The sequence below is a fragment of the Chaetodon auriga genome, chromosome 7 (genome assembly GCF_051107435.1).
Source record: "Chaetodon auriga isolate fChaAug3 chromosome 7, fChaAug3.hap1, whole genome shotgun sequence".
NCBI lineage: Eukaryota > Metazoa > Chordata > Actinopteri > Chaetodontiformes > Chaetodontidae > Chaetodon > Chaetodon auriga.
Window position 1 is genome coordinate 1,546,921 of NC_135080.1, and position 12,843 is coordinate 1,559,763.

The following is a 12,843-nucleotide window of genomic DNA, read 5'->3' on the forward strand; positions in this document are numbered from 1 at the left end:
AGGTCCAGAATTATTGGCAATAAAATAATTAATTAAGGTCACATCTTTTGTGATTGGACCAGCAGGAAACTGAGGCAGACAAGGCTCAGACAGTTTGTCCATATTCATTTCATTCATTTTCTGATTACACAGCAATTACACTAGCTGTAGAAGCTGCATGTATGTACGTGTAATGTATCTGCGATTTATGAGCTAATAGAAAATTCTCCATGGAAAACCCACAATGATAGCTAGATACTGGACTAGGAAAAGCTCTCAGACCTCCACCAAGGAGGCAGTCAGCGCTCAAAACAAAACCCAGTTTAACTCCCAATGAATGAGTCCTGATCTCAACAAAAACTCCTCCTCAGGATCCCAGGAAGCATCAAAAGAACTCACTTTGAGACTCAACACAACAGTTCACCAGCAAAACTGTGTGGTTGTGTGGCCCAGTTGACAAGTTAGGGGCTGGGTCCCGATTGATGCGCCGTTCGGCCCGGATGCGGACCGAGGTCCGGCCTTTGAGAACCCTGGCAAAGATGATTATGGTCTCCAATATGTCGCCTTGAATTAAACTGTTTTATCTTACTGTTGCTGGTGTGTAGTGAAAATATCACCTGGACAGGTAACAAGAGCATGAATATTCAGCGCAGTAATGAAGCTAGCACTGGCTTTGTCGACTGAACAGGTGGGAGAAGACAGGTGCACAGTGTCTGCGGCCACATTAAAAGCTCGTTTTTTACAGTTTCAGCACGCAGATGGACATAAAAACATATTCATTAAAAGCGTGATGGATTTCAGCTGTAAAACTGTCTGTGAATACAGATGCATCCTGTGAGCTACAGTGGTCCATGAGCGCAGGACAAACTGCAGGGTGCTGCAGCGTCCCACTGGACAGGAATGCATCCCAAAATGTCACAGGCTGCACTGCGTTCATTCAGCCTGCCTGTACATGTTACAGCCTCTTCCTCCACACACACCTCTCAAGCCTTTCTGTCTCCTTTCCCGTCCAAACTGTCCTCTCTCTGAGGACAGTTTTCAACTCTGAATGCAACATGACTGTAAACTGAGACCTCGCCAGTGTTTCCCTCCATTTCTTTCTGCACGCTCTTTTCATCGCACACCTTTCACGACGCCTCTTTTTGGTTCCTAAACCTGTGTTGGCTCACCTCTGTGGACCCTCTCCACCCCCCCATCTCTACATCCATCTCCTGAACACACGTCTCACATAACACTCCCTCGCCCTCTCTCCATTTCCTCTCTGCATGTCGCACTCTCTCTGACATGAGAAGTCCATTCCAGCGTCTCTGTGGCTGCTGACACTGTGCTCCATGACACTCGCCATCAGCGTACCCACACGAGATGTACAGCCTGTTAAACTGAACGGTATGGTGTGTCTGTGTGTGTGTGTGTGTGTGTGTGTGTGTGAGGGAGAGACAGGTAAGTGGTGAGAGTCTTTGTTGGTTGGTCTGAATGTCCTCTGTGTGTGCATGCTAGTGCATCTGTGTGTGCTCCTGTGTATGTGTGAGTCAGGGTAAGTGGTGCATGCCTTAGGTGTGTTTTGAGAGCATCCATGCATTCACGAGTCTGTGTGTGTGTGTGTGTGTGTGTGTGTGTGTGTGTGTGTGTGTGTGTGTGTCAGATTGGTTCTGTTGATTTCTGCCATCTCTTCTTCATGAATGATTCAAAGAGCTTCAAATAGGAAATTGTCTCTCTGACCAGCCCCCACTTTCCATCTCTCTCTCTCTAACACACACAAACACAAACACACACACAAACACACACACAGCGAAACTCTCCATCTCCCTTGGCATATGCCACTTTGGGAGTGTGTATGAATGTGTTTGTGGAGCGTCTGTGTGTCTGTATGCATCTGTGTGTCAGTGAGCCTCCTCCATGCTTTCAAGCGTGCATATGTGATCGTACACGTGTGTGTGTGTGTGTGTGTGTGTGTGTGTGTGTGTGTGTGTGTGTGTGTGTGTGTGTGTGTGTGCAGCTGATCAGAGGCCGCCTGAGGCTGTGGCTGGATCAGATTGAGTTGGCGGTGCAGAGCAGAGAGCAGCGATCAGGAGGAGATGCTCAGCCTTAATCTGATTGCGGCTCCAAACTCTGCACACTCGACTGGCAGAGAACCACTGAGGGGAAGTCTGGGACCACAGACAAACACACACACACCTTCACAAACACACACACACACACCTGAAAAATCCAGATAAAGGTGCTGTCTACCAAAACATTACACCGAACAAAACTATGCCTGACGCTGTGTTAGCATCCAACAGTTCATATGATGTTCAAGTTACAGTGAAATGAAACTGAATTTTTCTGCGTTTGCATTTCTTTAAATACCTAAAAGATGAATTGATGATGATAGCTGTTGACTCATTTCATCTTTCATTAACTAATCATCGAGTCTCTGTTGGGTAACGGTGGGTTTGTCCACAGGTTGGTTGGTGTAGACCCACTATGTAACAGCTGGCTTTGTAAAATCCCTTTACCATCAATCTCTGAACTGTCCATCCATCCATTAGTTCGCTTCATAAACATCCTTGGAAACAATACTGCAATTCTCCATCATCAGAAGAGCACAAAAACGGGAGCTGAATCAGATTTGAAATTCATTTACATTTGGAAACTCAGACAGTTCAGAAAAGTGTACATGACACACATGGCGTGCTGTACTAATGCTGCCAGTCCTTGTGGGCTTGAAACCACCTTGAGTGTGTGACACTTGAATCAAAGGTCGGTTCAAAACAATGAATATATTTTCTGTTCTAATGAGACTGGAGGGTCCCTGAGAAATAAGCATGTCTACTGCCTATATCACTATAAATAATACAAGTCCTGCCTCAGGGACTGGAACTGATATGGCTTTTAAAATAATGTGGCTTCTCATGGTTATCATGAGTTGAAAGTCAGAACTTCTATATATTTCTATATGTTTCTAGAGTGAAAGAAGCTCTGAACGTCTGGAGTCCTTCACAGTGTGACACTGTACCGTCACTGTACAATAAAACCCAAATCCACCAGCCTCCACGTGATCCACAATCCACCAACACAACAGTGTGCAGCTTGTACAAACTTTAACATGTAATTCAAAACACATCTGACCTTTCCATTCAGCTATTCTCCAGTAACAAAGGCAAAGGCAAATTTATTTGTATAGCACAATTCATACACCAGGCAATTCAAAGTGCTTTACAGAAGCATAAAAATACATTAAAATCATACATTTCAAAGAAAGAAAGAAAGAAAGAAAGAGATTAGAAGAGAATAGAAAAATAAAAATAAAATACAATATAAAAATAAAATACAATAACAAACGTCACCCTCTTCAGATTAAATATGACCGAGTATAAACAGCTTTAATGAAGTTGCTGAGCAGCATGGAGGTCGCACTGGCTTTACCAGACAGCCAATTAAGTCACAAAATACCCTCAACATGCCTCGAACACAAATCCAACCGAGGTGTGTTTGACGCAAACTGGGACCAATTCACAGTTTGTGAAATCATGGCACACTTAAAAAAAGAATTCATTCATATCATAACAATTATTCGCCCACATCCACGACCCTGGATGGCTACAAGAAAGAACTCCTCAGTCACGTAGGCACTCAAAAACTCTGTCTGATAATATGAGCTGGCCAGAGGGAAGGCAAACATGACTTAATCTGCTGCAAACAAGTGATTTCTCAGTGCAAGTAAAATCAAGGATGGAGCAGGATTAGTTCCTCATTAACAGACTGGAGTGCAGCCATCAAAGCAGTCAGTGGTCCCACGTCTGCACTGTAACAAGATCTCCGTCCTTGTGATGAATATGTTATGAATGCCTGAGTAATTGAAAGGTTTGGTAAATAATAGGTAAGTCAACACACACACACACACACACACACACACACACAGAGCCAGGATGTGCCAATCAAGAGATGAATGAGATCAAACTTTGTGCTCTGCTGAACGAACGTTGACCTGTGTGCAAACAATGGCTACTGCATCATATGGAGATGATGGATATTACAAGTAGATCTTGAATCCAAGTGGGAAAACATAGAAGTGCTGAGCAGCCCGGTGTGTTTGGTTTGCAGGAAAGCACCCACAAGCTCCCCTCAGGAATACAGCGGCTGCACAGCAACTACAATAACAACGTGTTTTTATAATATACAAATAATAATATATGTAAAGAGAAGTGTAGAACAGGACATGGCAAGAAAAACAGTAATTAACCCACAGTCCTGCAGAGCCAGGCTCATCTCTGTGTTTTGTCCTGGTGGGTTTTAAATGCTGTCAGAGGTCACAGGGTCAGCATGAACACAGGCAACAACAGGCCACTGCTGCTCGGTGGAGAACCGCGAGGAGCAGGCGAGGAGCAGGCGAGGAGCAGGCGAGGAGGAGTGCGAGCGTCCACACAGGGAGCGAAGTGAAGAACACTTTACTTTTACAAGGAGAAAAGACTGAGCTTGGACGGGGAGGTGAGTCGGATTCAGAATGCAGGAGCTGGAAGTTCTTTTTTCTCCTGGTAACTAATGGTGTGTGTCACATTTAAATTTAAAACATGTTACCAAAACAGGGCCACACTGGCGAAAGCCTCAGGGAGGCGACAGAAACATTAAAATTGCTTTGCTGCCCATATTTTAGCTTAATATGCCATATGGTGGGCCGTTTCTCCTCCTCCATTAGACCCTGATGAATATTGTGCTCACTAAAATACATCCATTACACAACGCTGCTGAAACAGTTCCCATTTATTTCATTTAAAAAAGGTGCCTTTTTATTTCTATTAGCATTTTGTTTTCATTTCTCAGCCACACACTGTAGAGTTTGTCTGTTTTCCCTGCAGCCTCGCTGTGCACTGATTGAGTTACAAGCTTTAGGTTACAGCACTGATGTTTAGCTTTAGGGGCCGACTCAGGTGCAACAGTGTCCTAATCTACCTGAGCAAAGATCAAAGCCACAACAAAACTTGCTCGCGTTGACCTGCTCTGCTCGCAGGCAGCGCCGCTGCAGCTCGGTGTTCCCGTCTCACGCTACAAAGTCAAGAGCGAGAGGGAGGGGGAGCGATGGCCGACACAAGCACAACTCAAGGTGAAGTTTTAAAAGGAAACCAGCGCAGAGGATGTAGGTGACCTCCGCCTTTCCTCTGCTTTCCAGCCACGGAACGAGCTAGAACAAAGGACAAACGCACTGACATCGGCCCTGGAAGAACGCTGGACTGAAGCATTTCATTTCCACAAGTACACAAAAATCTCTTCGGCGTACTGAAACACAAACAGCAGCGGGACTTAAACAAGCTTCCAACCTGGATTATTCGTTCTTTCAGGGAAAAATACAACCTTTTAGCAATAGACCACCACTACAGGCTGCAGCTCCAAGCATGAGCAATGAGACGCTGCTGCTCCTAATTCCAGTCTAAGGAAGTGTACACGTGTCACCGTGTACTATTTGTGGCGTTTGCATAAACAAAATCACGGTACTTTACTATTTTCTCTGATTAACTTCAGCCTAAAGGCACATTTAGTCACAATCTGGCCACAGCAGAGAGACACCCACACAAGCAGGCAGAGAAGAACAGCAACTGTCAATTACAGCAAGCAGACCTACAGCAACTTCAGCATATGTTTGTGCATATATTTATATTATTATGAGAGAAAATAATGTGAAGGAAATGGAAAAACACCTTTCTTACTCTTCATGAAGTTTCCAAGGATTTAATACTTGTAATGGTTTTTTTTTCTCTGATCTCCCCGGAGCTGCTGAACCACCATCTGTCAGTCATACACACACACACACACACACACACACACACACACACACACACACACACACACACATTTTCCTTATTAAACAGCAAAGCTAATACAGACTCTACTTCTATACTCCACTGTATATAAAAAGAAATACAAAGATAAAAATACAGAAAATGGACAACAAGAAAAGCAAAGAGCACAATTAAAATGCACGCCACAGTCTTTTGTTGTGGGCTCCTGACCTGACAGGAGAGCCCGAGGCCCCGTGTGACGGCGAGTTCGTTCTATTTGTGTCCCGATTCAGACACGCAGAGGAAATCCAGGCCTGAAGGCATCTCTACCGGAGCTACGCCTCAACCAGCTAAATCCTGCTACTTATTGGAAGATCCCTACGCTCCCTCTAACACATCCTCCACCACAATCCTCCTCCTCCTCCCCTCCACCCTCACCTGGATCCGCAATGGCTGCACTCAAACAACAAAACCACTGCAGTTCTTCCTCTCTGGATATGGAACTGATCTTTCCTCCTCCTCCTCCTCCTCCTCCTCCTCTTTTGAAAAGTGGAAAGTCATGTGACAGGGTCTACCAAAGGGCAGCAACACTGGAGCTAGAAGAAATTCTTGAATGCACGGCTGCAAATAATGATTATTTAGGAAATAAGTAATGATGGAACGTGTATAAAATCTCTTATGAAACAGCAAGAAATACCCAGAATATTTCTTAGAGCCCAAGGTCACATCTTCAGATATTCAGCTTGCAAAACAGAGGAAAGCCTTTTGAGAAGCTGGAAATTCAGAGTTCAGGACATAACGGCACAAACCAACACGCTGAAATCACTTAATCATTAAATCACAGAGCTGCGAGGGGGGTCACGATTCTCCAAACCCACCTTCCATCCATCCTTCTTTTGGTAACAATGATCGAAACTGATAGTTCATTTCACTTATTCACCACACATACAGCGAGAAGCGTCTCAACGTTAACAGCTGAGATGATCAGTGGACTGAGAGAACAGGTAAAAATGCCAATTATTCAGTCTATGTGCCACCCAACAGAGAACAACATCACGAGGAGAAAGGTATGCAGTTGCTTCCATGTTTGCTGACAGATTCCAAAGTTTGCTGGCTGCTAAAACTGTGTAATTTGAGTCGGTTTCAGACACAAAAACAGCAGAACAGACAATAGAAAACACGTTGACCAGAGAAAAGTGAAGTGCACACAGCGTCTGGCTGGCAGCCGGTGTGAAATTTCCCACCCTGGTTTGCATACAATGCTTTTATTCTCCTGGAGACAAACCCGGTCACAGTTTGACAACATTACAATCATCCACAGAGCGCTGACAGGATTACCATCCTCACTGTTCTACTCTGACACTTACGTCATGGCACTCTGTGATATTATATGAGATCAAACTCTGTGGTAATACAAACACAGGATATCAAATGTGTGTTTGGTAACTGCTGCCAAATGTGATGCGGAGCTTGTTTGGAGACAGCGGACCAAAGACAAAACGGTACTGAAGCGGCGTTTTGTGTCGGCTGCTGGAAAACTTAATTCTGTTCTGGAGCTGACGAGGAGAGAGGAGGAGACGAAGAGAGGTGCAGGAGGAGAAAAGGGGGGGGGAGGACGAAAAGAAAAAGAAAGCATGAGGGAGGAAACAAGGAGAGGACGCGATGAGGAAGGAGGACGAGGAGCACACAGACGCAGCGCAGCGACATAACGTGCAGGTTGTTTAAAGCGTTAGATTCAATATGTTTCCAGATCACAGTCTGAACCGAGGACAGATGAGACGAGGGCAGAGGCAGAACTGAAGAGTCCTGGTTAGCTCACAAGCCCATTCAGCCCCAAGGCCCTCTGGGTAATGTGAGCAGTCTTGCACAAAGCAGATGCTGCCGAGGGACCTGCCTCACCCGCCTCACCCCCGCTCCCCTCTATCCCCAGTCAATGAGCCAAATCAATGGCCATTTGTCCCCTCACCTCCCCTCTCTTTCCCATCAGCCTCTTTTTATTTTGTCCCTTCTCTGTATCTTTCTCTCCTGTTATCCATCATCCCTGCACTCTTTCCTATACATCTCATCTCTGTATATCAGCCTCTTGTACTCTTCCTCCTCCCTCATTTCTCCTCCTCGTACTCACAGTGCCTCCCAGTGACAGATACTGATGTTTTTAGAAATGTTGGAGTTGGCAGGGGTTACTTTAACTTTTTATTTGTCCTAACCTGACATTTGAAAGCAAAAAACAGAAAATTATTATCCATTTTTATTTTGTTTTATTGCTTTTAGCATTTTTATTGTACATGACCTCAGAATAAAAGTGTTCTGTCAGCTTAAACCACTTAAATGCCAAAGAAAGTGTGTAATCTACTGTTTCTACTTGAAATCATGGTTCTCTTTACTTCCTTTCCTCCTTCACACTCTCTCGCTTCCTTCCTCTGTTTTACTTCCTTTCTCCTTCTCCATACTTACATACTCGCTTTGTCTTCTTCCACCTCCTCCTCTCCTTCCCTGGAGGTGACCTTTAACCTTCCCTCTTCTCGAGCTCTTCCTCCTCCTCTCACCTTCCCTCAGTGTCGAGTGTCTTTTGCTAGTCTAAGCCTCGGCCACGCAGGCGCCTCGCAGCGTTCCTCCCCTCGGCAGACAGGAGGTGACAGAGAGCAGAAAGAAGGAAAGAAAGTAAGAGAAGGAGGCGATGGAGGGTGAGAGGCAAGGGGAGGGAGGGTTGATGTTATGACAGGAACAATGAAATACAAGACAGGATGAGAGGCGACGAGAGAGATGAGAGGAGGAAGATGGCAGAACGTCGCTTTATGCTGAGATACCGAAACCTGAGGCGATCGTCTGTAGCTGCGAGGAGGAGGAGGAGATGGAAGACGGGATGACAGAGGAGAGGAGCGGAGGTACATGACGGGTGAGAGGGGTTAAAGAGAAAATGAGAGCAGACGGAGAACAGGTAAAGAGGTTGAAATCGACCGACCCTCAACCAGAATCAGCAGACATTTTCACTAAACAGCAGATTGGTGACTCACCCACCTGAACGCTCCAAATTGATCTGCGAGACAGAAAATGTGTGTTTGCATCAACTCTTACTCACTAAACGGCGCTCTGCCTGCGCGCCGCACACCATTAAGTCATTAAGCAATTTTCCTGTTCAAATAACAGTACAGCTCATCTGGAAATCTGCAGAGGAGGAGATACGGAGGGCAAAGGAGGTTTGAGATACAGATGCTGAACGAGCAGGTGGTCATCCAGAGGTGAGAAAGATGAGAGAAGAAGAAGAAGAGAGTCAAAGGAATGGACCTCGGAGGATAATACGGGTGCAAAGAGAAGATGAGAAATGTGACAACACCTAGTTAGTTAGTCTTTACATGTGCGGATATTAAGTGCAAGATGTCGAAGCAGCTTTGTCCTGTAAGTTTAGCATCATTCACTTGTCAAAAAATAATCAGCATCAGAAATGTTACGACATCCAAATGACAGAGACTTTGGGTTTTCAAATCATCTCAAGCTACAGCTGAAATGTAAAGAGCTCAGTATCGACAAGGAGACGATCACAGAAAACAGGTTCTGAATCCACAAATACAGAGTTTTTATCTTCACCTCAGCAGAAGAGCAACTACTTCAATATGTGACTTCAGATATGATATGAAGCAAAGGGAAGACCAGCGACAGTCCAGTGAGCACTGACTCATTCGGGTTCTGTCTCTGTGAAGGAAAGCAAACCGCTGAGCTGTGAGTCAGGTGGACTTTCATCACCTCCCTTCAGGTGCAGAATTTGAAGCTCCTAGTCTCCATCTTCCATCAACAAATCAAGGACAACAGTCCCACCCCGATGACAACAAAACTACCAAAATGGCCGCCACCATGCACCATTTAGAAAGCAACTCAAAATAGGGTGGAACAATCTAGAATCAGGATGTAGTTAAAATAAACAGGAATGTTTGTCAGGGGTGTGTTCAGCCACCTGAATGAGTCTAAAAACAATATGAAACCAAGCGCCCAAAAAGTCCAGAAAAACCTAAACTAAGTTGCCGGCGAGCGTGGGCCGCCGCTGTCCTCTGACTGGCTGAGGGGGAGTTTCCAGCAGCGTGTCTTATCACAGCAAGGCCAGAATCAATTTTCAATGGAAGACTGGAGAGACAGAGAGAGAGAGGGTGGACAGAGGAGGAAAGGAAAGCAACGAGAGAGAAAAGGAGATGCTGGAGCGCGGAGCGTGGCGAATCGACAAAATGGTGACAGTGGAGGATACGCCGCTCGTCTCCACACTTCCTCCAAAGGCCTCTTTCATTTCATTTTACTGGGTCACATTCACATCAAAGGATCTCTGTCTGTTTGGGAGTGTGTGGGTGAGTGCTGTGTGTGTGTGGAGTAAATGCAAGCTGAAGTGCATAGAAATGGCCAAGTGTGTGTGTGTCTGTGTGTGTCTGTGTGTGTCTGTGTGTGCGTGCGGAGACACAGCCCTCATTATGCAGCAACAGTTGTATGGAGCGCAGTAATGCTGCCAGTGCTGCTGCTAAAACCACCATTATGACAGAAAACCTTCGCTGTTTTGCAGCGTAAACAACAATCCAGGCAGTAAAAAAATCAGATTATTACGATGGTTCACAGCAGGAACGTCCTCACGTTAGCAAACTTTTCCCAAGCAGCGGCTAGCTACGGCTAGCTACGGTTAGCTACGGTTAGCTATGGTTAGCCACTTTCAACGTTCTGCCATCCCGATATGTTCCGAATGTCCGCGCGCGGGCTGTGTATTCAAACAAATGCTACGTTCACATTTAGACTCACATTAAACACCTTTACAAAGCTCAGTCATGCAAACCACTTCAAGATAAAACCACAGCAGCAGGTACAAGAAACGCCAACAACAAACAGTCGTTTTTAAAACTGATGTGACATTGAGGGAACTCACCCATTATGTCCCTGTGTGATCCACAGATCGATAACACTCCGACAAAACGGTCTGGAAACATCCACAAAGGTCCACAAGATCCGCAGCAGTAAAGATATTTAGTCCAAAACATGATAATAATCCACAGAAAGATGTTTTTCCTTTTCAAATGAGCAGAAATCGTGCTCCTCTTGTCTTCTCCATTTTCCCGCGCATAAAACTTCCGGAAACATAAATACTGATGTCACTTTTCTCCAGTTACTCTGTGGAGTCTCATGCTTCAAATTGCACCTCACTTGACCAATCACGATCTACCCTTTGCAGCCTAGCAACCAGACAAGCCAGTAACAGTCTGAGTTGAACAAAGGCCCTCCTTTTCTTCTCATGTGGGAAGATTGAACCAATCAGAGCCGATTTTGAAGACTGACACTTTGAATAGCCAAAGAAATTCTGAACATGTCCTTCTGCCACTTCAGTGCATTATTATCAGCTCCAGACATCTCAAATCAAGGAGTTCACTGATAATAGTGATATTACAGACAATTTGAAGTGATAAATATAGTAAATGGCCTCAAGATAATGATATACAGACAAATACAGGTATAAACACCATAAATAATATAATGTATAGTGTTGGCCCAAATTTAAAATCCATGAAAATATATATGTAGTAGACAGATATAGTAAATAAAGTAAATTGTCTTTTTACCATTAGAGAAAACATGAAAATATATGTTTCTGTGTTATTGTTATCAGTTTTTATTGAACTTGGACGAGTGTACAGCTTCATGCTGTGGTCCCATTGTGTTTTCCAGCTAATAAGATCCAGATACAGAACGAAGTTGATGAGTGTGCATCCTGTAACATACCTGCAGTTAGCATTTATGTTTTTATCACCCATAACCATCATCTTTCCCATCTGCACTGGCTGCCTCTTGTGAGGATTTTGCAAAAGTTGACACTGGGAATAAAAAATGTACTAAATGTAATTCAGGACTTCACAGAATCGTCCAATATAAACCGTCCTCTCTGACAGCAGGGTTGAAAGCTCGCATCTCTGCGGTGCTGAATTTATAAGAAGCTAACTGCATTACTCATGACGCAGGAGACTGCCAGAAGACGAGGGAGACATTTTAAGCCAAATCTGAGTTAAAATATTGTCTCATGTTACCTGTTATCCTCAGAGAATCTGTTGTGTTTGCACTGCAGCCTTTTCTCAGCAGTAACAGAGATTTCCACTGATCTCCAAAAAACAACACGTCACAAACAATGAGCCACCTGTGCATGTGAGAGGGAAACACCCTCTGTGTGTGTGTGTGTGTGTGTGTGTGTGTGTGTGTGTGTGTTCTGTATACTGTATGCAGCTGGGATATGACAGCATGCTCCAGGATGCTTTCAGCCTCCAGGCTCACCCTTATTCATATTGTACGTCTGTCTCTCTGTTCTGTATTCTCTCTCTTCTCCACACGCAAGGCTGACCACCAAAAACGTGATCCACAAACAGCTGAAGTTATCATGGCCGCATGAGTGTGTGCGTCGGGCCCTGATCGGGATTATCAAGTGAATCATGAAGTCCCGCATGTTAATAATAACATGAGATGTTCGCTTTCTGTGAATCACAGCAGGAAGTGTGTGATTCACGGCCGCAGCTCAACTGTGGAAACAATGAGAGCATCGTTTCTTCACTGTATGTAAAAATAAGCTTTAATTATTCGGGGCCGAGCACAGATGTTCTCGGTCAGTCACGCTCAGCTTCACACACAAAGCACATACACACTCTGGTACAGTATGTATTTACACAATCACTCCACAAATGCAATTAAGACTCTTAGAGCAACATTGTTCCTGTAAAGTTTGTTTACATTGTGCTAATTTGCTTTGACAAATCTGAGCCACAGAGTTTCTGCCTGGATAACACTCTGACAACAGCAATCAATCCAGGGGCCAGATGAATAAGATAGAAGGTTCATGAATAAACCCTGTGGGCACAGAAACATTCTCTCTGCAATGACAAAATGGAGTCATGACAAAATGCAATGTTTGTAACTGATCTGAAGTCAGGAGGACGTCATCTATCAATACCTTCAAAAACCTTTGTTGCAAAAATAAAACTTGCTCATTATTTAAATTTGTCAGATTCTGCACGGTGCATCCTTCAGTAGACTCGACATCAGCAAACAAACAGGAGATAATGTTCAGATATCTCTCACTTAGGGTTCATTTCCACTTTCCATC

At 44.5% G+C, this 12,843-nt stretch overlaps 1 protein-coding gene across 4 annotated transcripts in view; it reads right to left on the minus strand.

Annotated features, from left to right (window-relative positions):
• The window catches only part of LOC143323135 (leucine-rich repeat and fibronectin type III domain-containing protein 1-like protein), a 252,813-nt gene that overhangs the window by 189,799 nt on the left and 50,171 nt on the right, over positions 1-12,843 (minus strand). Inside the window, exon 1 of one of the 4 annotated variants that reach the window (XM_076734779.1) lies at positions 10,630-10,832. The exons of the other annotated variants lie outside the window; for them this stretch is intronic. The gene's annotated coding sequence lies outside the window, so the exon portion shown is untranslated. Of the gene's footprint in view, positions 1-10,629; positions 10,833-12,843 lie in introns of those variants that run through there. 4 annotated transcript variants of the gene reach the window in all.